Source organism: Pinus tabuliformis, chromosome 3_1 (genome assembly GCF_031772625.1).
Source record: "Pinus tabuliformis cultivar Carrire ecotype Pingquan chromosome 3_1, CPIR1, whole genome shotgun sequence".
Taxonomy (NCBI): domain Eukaryota; kingdom Viridiplantae; phylum Streptophyta; class Pinopsida; order Pinales; family Pinaceae; genus Pinus; species Pinus tabuliformis.
In genome coordinates this window covers 589,677,114-589,689,824 of record NC_142301.1, presented here as the reverse complement: position 1 = coordinate 589,689,824, position 12,711 = coordinate 589,677,114, and the positions used below count along the sequence as shown (strand labels likewise).

Genomic DNA, 12,711 nt, shown 5'->3' with positions numbered 1-12,711 from the left:
TAGAGACACACAAACACACAAACTATCCATCTAACATCCAGTGGAATAGTCCATAAAGGTGTGACGATCATTGCAACCATTAAAAGAAAGAAATATTTTTCTAACATCCAACAGAATAGTCTAGAGGGATGCGACAGTTATAGAAACCATTACAACACTCAATATGATAAGTACTAAAATAATCGAAATAGTTCAAATGCGTTAGCAAAGATGAAAGAAAAAATGAATTATAAACATCCATATAATAGTCTTACAAATATTCATAATTAATACAGGAAGAACATGTTGGCCATGAGTCTTCTAATATTAAGTAAAATTCCTAAGACACATGTATACAAAAAACACCACTAGCTCCAATAATGGAGAATTGGAGCCACTCCTTGCTCCCCAAAAGAACTAGATTGTCTCTCTAATTCCTTGCAGGAAGAGCCCATTGGTTATATATACACCCTCATTATATGAGCAAAGGAATTTTCACCTCCTTGTGACTCTCTAACTACCCTCATGACTGTTTGACTTCCTATGAATTTTCGAATTTACATGACTCTTGGTATTTTGTATGTGTCCCTTGGACTTCGAATTTACAATACATTTTTAATAGATAATTACATAATCCACAATAATGATGTGGCATGTGATGACTCATTACATGACATGACATGGCACTGCTAGTAGGGACTGCATGATGAAATGGAAATTTTAAGCCATTCTTGTTGCTTCTTGTTATGCATCTTCTTGAGTATGCTCTTCTATCCTCCTCCATATGGATTAGAGTTAAGGAGTCTTCAGTGATATCAAGTCTTGAGCTATGGTCACAAACTAGTGTCCCTTTGTTTTCTCTTGATAGATAAGCTTGCATAATCAGCTACAAGTATGTCTTTCAACATGTTTCTCTTCTCGATATCCTTCTTTATCATCCTATCATTGTATGATAGAGTACGTACATCTGCAATTCACTCATGACGAGACGACATTAGTCTGATAAACCCATAGTCTAAGATTATGCAACTTGATCGACTGACTGGGTCAAAACTGGGTGGAAAGTTGAGGGAGAGGCTTAGTGACTGTGTAATTATGCAACTCAGGCAATCAGGGGTGGAGCTTGAGACTTGAGATTGTGCAATGCACAATTCAAGCTGGACTAGGCAGGCAGATTGCATAGTTTTGGGACTCAATGCACCGGGTTGAGGGGTTTTTCACTGTTCCAACCAACTGTGTAGTATTGGGGGGGAATTAGACCTAGTGATTGAGAAAATGTTCATAACAGGAGCTCAAGGGTTGAGATTTATCTTAGATATTTCACAATGCACAGTTGAGTCTAGGATGGAGGGCTGGATTGCACAATTCTAGGGGCCACGGTATGGGCTTGAGCACTGGAACTCTGTAGTGCATGGTCCTGGAATGTAGGAAATGCACATTGCGCATTGTCAAGGGGAAGGGCTGTAGCTTGAGGGTTGGAACTATGAAATGCACAGTTGAGGAAGGTTGTATGAGACTAAGTTGCTGGGGAAATTTCTAAAATTTGGTCAAGTGTGGGACCAATGAGCTGATGTTAACAGTGATATGACTTGAATATGATCACACACTTAGAACACTTGATGACACAACAACATATATCATCCATGACACATGAAAAACATGTTTCCCTTAGTGTGACAAGTTTGTGACGACTTACAACAAGTGCGACACTAAAGGCACACTTTGCGATGACCGTGACGACACTTATGTGACAGTGCTTACAACTTTGGGAATAAGTGCGATAGATGTTTAGATGGTAAGATCAACTCATTGACACAAAGATAACCTATTGAAACCACCAAAAAATTATTATATACGTTGTGCCACACTTGACATTTGAAAAGACGACATTTTTCTTTTCTTGCAAAAGGGACCAAAACACTTAAAGGAAATATATGGAATGGATCTCAATGTTTGCGATGACAATATACAAGAAAAAGGTAGGCTATAAAATATGGTGCAGACCAAAATTTTGGAGGGTTTTGTAAAAGCGATAACAAACCCTTATAGAGTATTCGACATTTTCCAGACATTCCTATCCCATTTGGCATGATAAATAAGGGATAATGTGTCATTCCCTCAAACCATGGTGATCAATGGTGATAGGTAAATTAGCAATATGCATGAATTTTTCATACAAACTTTGATTTTTCATGATTTTTGCTTCTTTCAATGGAATCTAAGTGTAGAATAAATGGTTTGGTCTTGCACCTAAGAAAGAGTGTTTTGATCATTTAATTCCTCCCCTTGGAATTTTTCAAACCCCAATTCTGCAAACTGGTACTCACCAATAGAAATGATGTTGAAAGTTAATTCCTCATTTTTCAACTAAAAAAGCATCAATATAGATTACAAGTAATATATAGATCTAATTCAAATAACTTATTTTCGAAGAATTGAAAAGTGAAATCATTTACATAAGAACTTTTACATGAATTGTAAGTGAAATCATACCTAAAATTCATTGATAAGGAGAATTTCGAGATTGAATTGTTTCTATAACACCTTAAATTTGACAATTTAAGTCAATTAAGTGAATATACACATAAGATTATGAGGTGCCATGGAAGAAAGAAGAAACTTAGACATATTTCTCAATTTTTGAATTATTTGGGGGTCAAAAATTATAAAAGAGGCCAAAAGTTTCCCTCAATTTCGGTAGTGTGACATCCAAGAGGGACTTTAGAATACTTACATTAGTGAAGGTTAGAAAAAATAGGATGAATTTTTAACAGTTTACGAGAAATTTTGACATCATAGTGAAATATTACCATCATTGCCATAGATCAATGTCATAGTTTGAAATGAAATGTGAGAGTCTTTGGTAAGATATTGATTAATAATGAACATCTCTTGGAGGAAGAAGGTTAATCGTCTATGGTCCTGATAATCCATGTGCCTAGAGTGAACAAATTAATCATTAAAGTGATAAAAAAATTAACTTATAATATTTTATTAGTGAGAGAATTTAAATACAAAATGGTCTTGAATCTCAAGCTGTCAGGAGTATATCTAGAAAATATTGTGCTTTTTATGAACATGTTGATTAGTTTCCATGCAAGATAATGGTAGAAATATTTGAGCTAGGTTAGAGTGACCCTCACATTGCAAGGTAATTTAGTTCTAGTGTACCTTGGGGGTTCACTGTGTGGTCTATAAATGAAGGAATTATAGCTCACTTTCCTCACCAATACAAATATTTTTTATAATTAAAATCTTAGTTTATATTGCTCTATCTAATTAATTTCAAGGCTTATGTTCTTTATCTAACCTATGCTCAAGATTGATTATTTGCCTCCTTTCTTTGCATAACCTACACAAAATAAACCAAATGGAAATGCAACACTAATGATATTCTATTCTCGATGTACTAACCAACATCGAGTCTTTACTCGGCATGATGTTGAGTGCACTATTTTCGTAATTAATCTTTTGGGAGTTTGTGCACAATTCAAATATTAGTGGAACTTTTCTCACCATCCTTTAACAGGCTTGTGATGATTCTTCTTCTTGTAATGCACTCAAATTCAAACTCTATTTTTTATATTTGGTTCACTGCTGTATATGTAAATAGTTAGGACCAACGATAGTCACCAATTCCACTACATTATCAATGGATGCAAAACGAAAAGAAGAGCAAGGATTGAGTTGGAGGCATTTTATCTTCAGAAATATTTGGATTACTTGTTTTGTTTGTTGTAGCATTTGAAGTAGATACTTGTCGGGAGGACTTGGTGAAAGACGAGGCTTCTGTGAGTTGTCTTTCATGTGTAGTTGTTGTCGTTGAAGTTGCCAGTGCAGATTGAGCTGTAACAGAAGGTACCTTTTTAAGAGTAGCATCAGTGGATTTAGGAGGCTCTAGTTGACTAGAAGCACTCAATTCTAACGAACCCACAGTTTGTTCCTGCATATTGCTCAGAGAAAAAACCCTATTCAAAGGTTTTGATGCAAAAGCTGTGATTGACTCTTAGTATCGTTGCTACTTGTCCCTGTGAAAATAAAAGGATATCTGGTCAGCCCAAATGCTGATTAAAATCAAACTAAATGTTACCTCCAACTATATCAATCAAATTAGCAACCCAAAGTAATTCATAGTCTATAGAATATGAACAGTGACAATTGACTTGCCAGAAATGTATGTTACTTCAAAAGGGTGCCACTGTTTTAGTGGCTAAATGCAAACAATATAAAGTGTATCTCCCAGTTTTTGGAACGTGTCATATTCCACTAGACAACCAAATCAGGGTTCAATACCAGTGAACAAATATTTGAATGGGGTTTTAGCACCATGCCAAATGGATCCAAAATGAAAAGAAGAGCAAATGTAGCATTTCTGAGAATTAAACAACCCTTCGTACTAGGAACAAAGCCATGAGATTCAAAGCAGGATAATGTAAGCACTAGCAGCAACATTTTTTTTGTAGAGGTGCTTCCCTACATCTTAACTACGTCTCTGAGCCTATTGTGCGCGCAATAATATGCAAGTGTGTTCCAGAAATAAAAACATACTATAAATGAGACTCCTAAGCAATGTCATAGAAGGTTTCATTCATCAAGTAGTCATATTCCACTGGACATCCAAATCAGGGTTCAATACCAGTAAACAAATCTTTGAATGGGATTCTAGCACCATGCCAAATGGATCCAAAACAATGTCATACAAGGTTTCATTCATCAAGTAGTCATATTCCACTGGAAATCCAAATCAGGGTTCAATACCAGTAAACAAATCTTTGAATGGGGTTCTAGCACCATGCCAAATGGATCCAAAATGAAAAGAAGAGCAAATGTAGCATACAGATCACAAACTTTTCCAGCTCCTGAACCCTCAGTTCAAACTTTAACAGCAAGTCCATCTGCAGTGCAAAGCTTATTTGTAGGAGTTCCACCTTGTGATTCAATACAAGAAGGTTGCCAACAATAAAGCGGTTGGATTTCTTAGCAGACCACCAGTCCAGGTTCTTAGCGTTTTAGGTGTTCAATATGCTACTTATGATTTCTTGAAAGTGCACTACCTAATTTATCCAGATTGAAGGCGTTGTTATAATTAAGGGTTGATTTCTGCCAAATAAGCAGCTTGTCCTTCTATGTAGACCATGGTGGTAGTTATCCAGGCTGTACATGTTTCCAGAAATGAAGAATATACTTCATTTTTGTAGCATAGATGGTTGCATGTCTATCATACTCGGTAAGTTCACAACTTCACATCATATAGCAACCACGGCACTCACTAGAGCAGTGTAGAAATGAGCAACAACACAAGTTCATTTTGACAAATCAATCGATCTGTGATACAAAGGCCGCAGAGATGGATAAAGAATGTGTCAACAAAAGATAAATGTGGCACAGATTTGTATCCTTTCCAAATTCTACTCTGACAAATCACCACGTCATGCTAAACAAATGTAAAGTTACTCCTCACAGTTGGAACAATGATAAAGCAAATATATAAATATATAATAAAAACTGCATACTATTACTTGAACAGTAGATATACATACAACAGCTAGCAAACTGTAAAGGTTTTCCAAGGACAAAAACCATCCTCTATCAAAGGGATAGTATCTGGGAACACAACCAAGTGACAAAAAAATTCATTAGAACCACATGCTTTACTACAATCCTGAAATAAATTACTAGAATCCTGAACTAACATAACATAGATAGTTAGTCTAGAAAAAGACATAACATAGATAAAAATCAATTTTCAATACCACTGGAAGATGCCCCTGAAGCATGGGAAGATTGCATAGGACCTGTCATCGGCGGGGCTTGTGAGTCTGCAACCCAACTCGGCGGTGTTCTAGAGACAGGTATTTGAAAAAGAGGAAATGGGTGAGTAGCCACAGGTTGGAAAACAACGCAGCTACTCCCTTTTGAGTTTTTGGTGTGTTCACATGGATGTCAATGTGTGCTTTTATGCGATTGAGGAGGATACTAGATCTTGATCATCACAACTCTAAAAATATGGTGAAGCAAAGTTGTCAATATGGTCAATGGAATTTTTAATATCAACGTTCTTTGTCACATGGTAACTGGTATTGTAGGCTTATTTCGCGCTCTGCTTTGGACATTCTTTTCTGTCTACTATATTTTTCCCTGGCTTGGGTTAGCCATTTCTCTTTGCTCTAATTTTTTTTATTTTTTTGAGGGTTTGCTCTGTTCTTCTTTGCCATTTCTCTTCCTTTATGCAAATTAATTCCATGCATCTCAAATTAAATTTGAATCTCATATAGGACCTTTTCCTTCATTATTCATCTTTGCCATTTCTTTCATGAGAAGAATATACTTCATTTTTGCAGCATAGATGGTTGCAAGTCTATAATACTCGGTAAGTTCACATCATATAGAAACCATGGCACTCACTACAGCAGTATAGAAATGAGCAACAACACAAGTTCATTTTGACAAATCAATTGATCTGTCATACAAAGGCCGCAGAGATGGAAAAAGAATGTGTCAACAAAAGATAATGTGGCACAGAGTTGTATCCTTTCCAAATTCTACTCTGACAAATCACCACATCATGACAAACAAATGTTAAGTTACTGCCCGTAGTTGGAACAATGATAAAGCAAATATATAAATATATAATAAAAACTGCATACTATTACTTGAACAGTAGATATACATACAACAGCTAGCAAACTGTAAAGGTTTTCCAAGGACAAAAACTATCCTCTATCAAAGGGATAGTATCTGGGAACAGAACGAAGTGACAAAAAAATTCATTAGAACCACATGTTTTACTACAATCCTGAAATAAATTACTAGAATCCTGAACTAAAGAATACAATGTCACAATTTTTCTTGCATACTGTAATGCTCTCAGATAGTTAGTCTAGAAAACGACATAACATAGATAAGAATCAATTTTCAATACCTCTGCCCTTGAAGCATGGGAAGATTGCATAGGACCTGTCATCGGTGGGGCTTGTGAGAGAGCAGAGGAGCAAATCCGAGATGGAGACTCCTCCAAACCTAGCGATGCTCAGCACTGAAATGGTGGACAAAATGTTCAGTCTTACAGTTCCAGAGGGTAGCACTAAAGACCATCCCGTCTCCAATCCAACGGGGCCCTTAGCCCCAAATCTCCAACATATGAAGCTCCCTCCTTTCCTGGTGGCGATAGCAGACCACGATCTACTCCGTGACACGCAGTTTGAGTATTGCGAAGCCATGAAGATTGCGGGTAAAAGTGTGGAGGTATTCAAATGTAAGAATGTGGGACATTGTTTTCACCTCAATACCATTGACGCCAACATCTCACAGCAGACACAAGATCTATTGGATGTCATACAGAATTTCATTAAGACTTGTTGTCGAGAGGTTTCCAAATAACCTTAACAACAAAAGCCTACTCCTCCGTGATGTTGTTTCGAGCGCTGGCAGAATTCTCATCCTTTTTATGTTTTCTGTTCTTTTCCATGTAGCAATTATATCCGTTAGATATGAATAATTTGAAATCTATTAAATGTTATATTCAGATTTATCTGAATAATTTGTTAAGTCTATAAATCATGCTTTGTATGTCATACTCAACTCTGTCATGGTTTCTGGTTCCTTACTTTCATCCACATACCTTCTGGTAACTTTCTATTATTCCTTATATCTATCACAGTTTTCATTTATAAAGTTTGGATGCACTTATCACAGTTCAGCATGGGAAATGTTGCAATATAATTACATTTTCATGTGTTTGATAAGGTCTTAGAAGTGACATATCAAAACATTATTTCCATGAGTTTAGTAAAATGATCTATTTAAACAACTTAGAGTTAGGTTTGATTCATCCATTGAACCATCTACCCATAAGTCACAGGTACAAAAACAATTCATTTTGAACTATTTCGATTTTGTAAAGCAATATAAACAAGTCCATTGAAAGGCAATTGCATTTTCACCCATCATTCTATACTGTACCATCTTTTCAAAACTTTCCTTTGGTCTCTATACTTCCTTTAATGTAACACAGCAGGATCTGCAAGAAACGGCCCATTATCAGCATTGAGGGTTAGCTCAATTAGTTAGCTCTTAGTTTTTAAAGCACCTTTGTTATTGAGAGGTCACAGTTTCTATTCTCTCAACGCCCTCAGAGTCTGGCTCAGTGGTTAGAGCCAGCAGGAAGTGATCCCTTCAGGTGGATCTGTCTGGAACAAATATTCCTTCGATGTAGTGGTCAGCGATCTCCAGGGTCCTTGAACCATATAGAAAAAAAAAACAATAACCCATTATCACAAGAAATTCACAGGGGAGAATTTTTTTGCAAGGCAGAATCAAAGGATAAAAGGATAAAACAATGAGAATTTATTAAGCCAATATTTCGAAAACAAACAATATCCTTTCATAGGGCAGAATCAAAGGATAAAACAATGAGAATTCATTAAGCCAATATTTCGAAAACAATATCCTTTCATAGGAAAAGAGTAGCTAATCCATTCCCTGTCTATCAACAAATTTGAACTATTTACATTTTGTACAGCAATGTGAACGAGTCCATCTAAAGGCAGTTGCATGTTTACCCATGATTTTGTACTGTACCATCTTTTCAAAATATCCTTTTGGTCTCGTTACTTCCATTAATGTAATCCAATTGTATTTTCAATGGTCCATTATCACATGCAAAAAGTAGTCCCATCCCAAGAAATTTACAGGAATTTTATTTTTGCATGGCGAAATGAAAGGATAAAACCACGAGAATTCATTAAGCCAATATTTACAATCCAGCTCATTTGCAAAACGATATACTTCCATGGAAAAGAATAAGTAATTGCTACCAATTTAGGATTAGGTATGATCTTAACTAACAAGTTAATATTGAAATGTATGAGCGGCAGAAGCAACACAACATTCTGTTGTGTGCAGTTGTGATTTCAAAAGGACAAAGCGATATTCAATGCATTGTAATGTCTTAGCCCCAATTGAGATATAGGAATTTCGTCAAACACTTTCTGGGCAGCCAATTAAGGTATAGGAATTTCGTCAAACCTTTTGTGGACAACCTCAAACAAAAACTAATTACTTCGTTTAAGCGTGTGCTTCACAAGGTATCCACACAGCCATTGAATCCATGATGGATACCATTTTAAAGTTCACAATCAACATAATGACCATACATTGTACCTTTCAGCAAAACTATATTTAATCAAAAATACTTAGGAAAAACCGAGGCAAACGGAAACAAACTTGGTTGAGGAATTGCTACAAAATTCTTGGTGGAGAAATTTCTATGAAAACGGGGTAATGCACTAAAATGAATTGAAACAAAAGTGCATTTAACCACCATTAACACGGTTCCATTCACTTACAGCATGAATTCAGTACGCTAACAACAAAATAATGAGAAGGATTTTTTGATTCATATGTTTTTACAAACACTTGGCATCATCCATGAAATTAATGAGAAACTATATTTAACCAACGTTACCAGTTAACTGATTTGCAAATCAACTTCAAATGTGGTCCGTAGGCATTTTTGGTCTCCTTTAAACATGCCAAACAGCTTGGTTAAAGCCCGTGCCTCACTTCTAACACGTTTAATATAGCCTAAATGTTTCCATAAACTAGCAAACCCAAACAAATCCATTCTCCTTCTGAGATATATTTTCCAGCTGCCAAATACATAGAAAGCAAATGAAGAGAGTGTAGCTGCACAGGCAATCACACAACCGAAACCAAATGGATTTTCATAACAAAAATTCTATTGAACTCTGTTATAGAAGGAACACTTCGTAAACAAAATTTAATCGTTCATACAAGCAATTTGTTTTGATTTGTTCCCATAAATTGATTTTTCCATTTACTTGGTTGAGGCATAAATGCAAACAATATGCGTACATACTCAGCATGTATGCGAGGAAGAAAAATGCGTAGTTAAGCCGCATTCACAGTTTACGTCCTTGGGGATAGGTTGGAATCAGGAGCCAGTAACATCAAACATAAAGGGCAAGCCGAGCAGAGATTATCTCTGATGTGCGTCCAGGCAGGCGAAAATTGAAGTTTGCAGGGCTGAATTGAAGTGCCATTGAGTAAGCAAATTCTAGTCGATTCCGGGCAGAGGACGAACCAAACCTACAGGTTTGTTGTCGCGCTGAGTAAGATCCGAGCCGGGGAGAATTTGGAACGACAAAACCCTTACTGTGGAGGAGTGGGGAGTCTTACGGTTAGATGCACCCAGTGGAGCCACTGAACCGATTTAATTGCCTTGATAGCATCTAACGGTGGAAAAACATTTAATCGTCTAACAACGCATCTAATGGTCAAGATTATGACAGAAAGGCAAATGGGGAGGTTGGTCAAGATTATGACAGAAAGGCAAATGGGGAGGTTGATTTCAGAGGGGAACGCCTTACGGCGTAAATATTTATATTTATATTTATATTTATAGTGCTCTATTTTTATTAATCAATAAAAATATAAATGATATTAATAAATATTAATATATATAATTTTATTATTATTTAATTTTAAGGTTATGATTAAGTTATACACTAAATTAGTGCATAAATTTTTTTTGTTATGAGACAAGAGACATATTTCCCTGTACTAATTTCAATGTTAAATCTACGAAGGTATACATACTCTACTTTCCTCTAGTTTTAAACCTGACTTCTTAAGAAAAAATACATATTCTTAACCATTAAACCCACTTAATAATAAAACTCCATATAATATTCATCATTTACATATTTAATTCTATTAAAATTAATTAATCACCCCATATTTGCAAACTTCTCCATTTAACTGCTAACTTAATTGCTAACTTAATAGACTAAATTGGCAATGTAAATAATGGAAGTGAGGAGATATCCATGTGATTTTGATTTTTTTTTAAATCAATCCCATCGTAAAATATGTTGATGGATGAAAGATTGCCTAGATATAAATGTATAATCACAATAATTAGACAATTGTCCCCCAACCATTATATAATTGAATTAACTGCCCAGAAATCAATAAAGCACAATATTTGTATATGGACAAAGCCAATTATTGATGTCGCTCGTGTCTATATAATCCCACAATATTGCAACAATCCACTTAAGCTCGGATACCAAAACTGAGCATCAATCGATCGAACCTGCCCTTCAAGACCTGCTGGTCCTGGTAGTTGTATCATTGACTACGAAATTTAGAACGAATTAAATTAAATTTGAGGCAGCTGCTGTTATATGCTTGTGACAGAGTTATCGATGACTGTTAGATATACCGAAGAAAGAAATAACAGCGATACATATTGTTTTAAATTAGCAATACATACTGTCAATTGTTATTCCAGCTGAGGCAAGTATTACGCACTGGGTAAGTTATTGAATACCAAATTAGCCAGGGATTAAAAATAAAAAATGGCTGTTTAGAAACAAAAATATTTTCGGGTTTTCTTATTTTTATTTATCATGGTTTTATTTTTAAATAGTTTTTGTGCAAGTATTACACATTTTGTAAATTGTTGACCGAGTTGTCTATAATGCAATTTTTTGAAGTTTCCGTGTCGAAATCTAGTGGAAAAATTTGAGGGGAAATCTTGATTTGTATTATTTAAAATAATTTTGACACTTTTAGTTTTCTTATGTATAATTATGAATATTTTTTAGTGATTTTTTTGTTGATTTTGAAAAGTGTTAATTTAATATCAACTCCTTTTTTTAAAGTATTTATTTTTTACACTTTAAATTTTATTATGTATCAAATATGAACATTTTTTTGAGATGTTAGTGATTTTCATGTTGATTTTGAAAAGTGTTGATGCAACATCAACCCTTTTTTTGAGGGCTTATTTTTGACATTTTAAAATTTTTAATGTATTCACTGTGGATAATTTTTTTAAATCATTTATATTTTGAAAAGCATCAACATTTGTTTTTTTTAAACATGTTTTTGACACTTTAAATTTTCTTAAATTTTCACAGAATCGGCCAAGCAATTGACCAAGCCTGCTCAGAGAGTGCACATAGCCCCACCCATGGGGCCCGAGGGGCCGCTGGCCAAAGCAGGCAGCATGCACGTAGCCCGCCCCGCCTGTTATCACTTGGATTGAACCTCAGCCTGAATAAAGTCAATGACAGGGTAACCACAAACCACGCTTAGCCAAGTAGCTAGCCCTACTGGGCCAAGGAGAGAGCTCTCTCCGTAAGGATCTCAGACAAATTGACTAGATCTAGAAACTGATATTAGGCCAGGTATAGTAGCACAAGGTTTGATTTGATTTTGAAGAGTTTTGCTAGATCAGGAGGAGCCAAATAGTTAGGGCAAGGAAATTAGGTCAAAATTGCAGAGTGTTCGATGGGGCAAGGTAGGCACAAGGCTCAACACTCTAGAGTTTGATGGATTACGTGATTCAAGATACGTGAGGAGCTAGAAAGAGCATGTAAGCAATATGGATTCTTCTTAAACTGAAGAAAACATAGACTGTGAATATCTTCCTAAAACAGAGCATAAAATTTATGGGTTCTGCCTATCAACTTGAAAACATCTACTTTAAAGAAATGAAATGATTGATGAAGTACAAAAAACATTTTAACATATGATCACAATAGGGAAAACTGAACTGAACATCATGCCACATGGATCCAAAAGAAATAGCTGCAACTTTTCATTAATCTCCTGCTGAAAGTTGATACAAAATGATGTCTACTCAAAGCATAAGCATCCAACTAAGTCCAACCTTTTACAATGAGAAAGAAAAGGAGGATA

General features: G+C 35.5%; 1 long non-coding RNA gene across 2 annotated transcripts; it reads right to left on the bottom strand.

The window, feature by feature from the left end:
- Positions 1-3,659: 3,659 nt before the first annotated feature.
- On the bottom strand, positions 3,660-10,262 carry LOC149188373 (uncharacterized). Of its 2 annotated transcripts, XR_016255806.1 has the most exons (3): positions 9,860-10,262; positions 6,902-8,215; positions 3,660-4,007 (listed from the first exon to the last, which is right to left on the bottom strand). It is a non-coding gene; the product is annotated as an uncharacterized LOC149188373 (long non-coding RNA). The 2 variants fall into 2 exon arrangements; XR_016255807.1 differs by lacking the exon at positions 3,660-4,007 and having other exon boundaries at positions 5,601-8,215; positions 9,860-10,101.
- Positions 10,263-12,711: the final 2,449 nt, after the last annotated feature.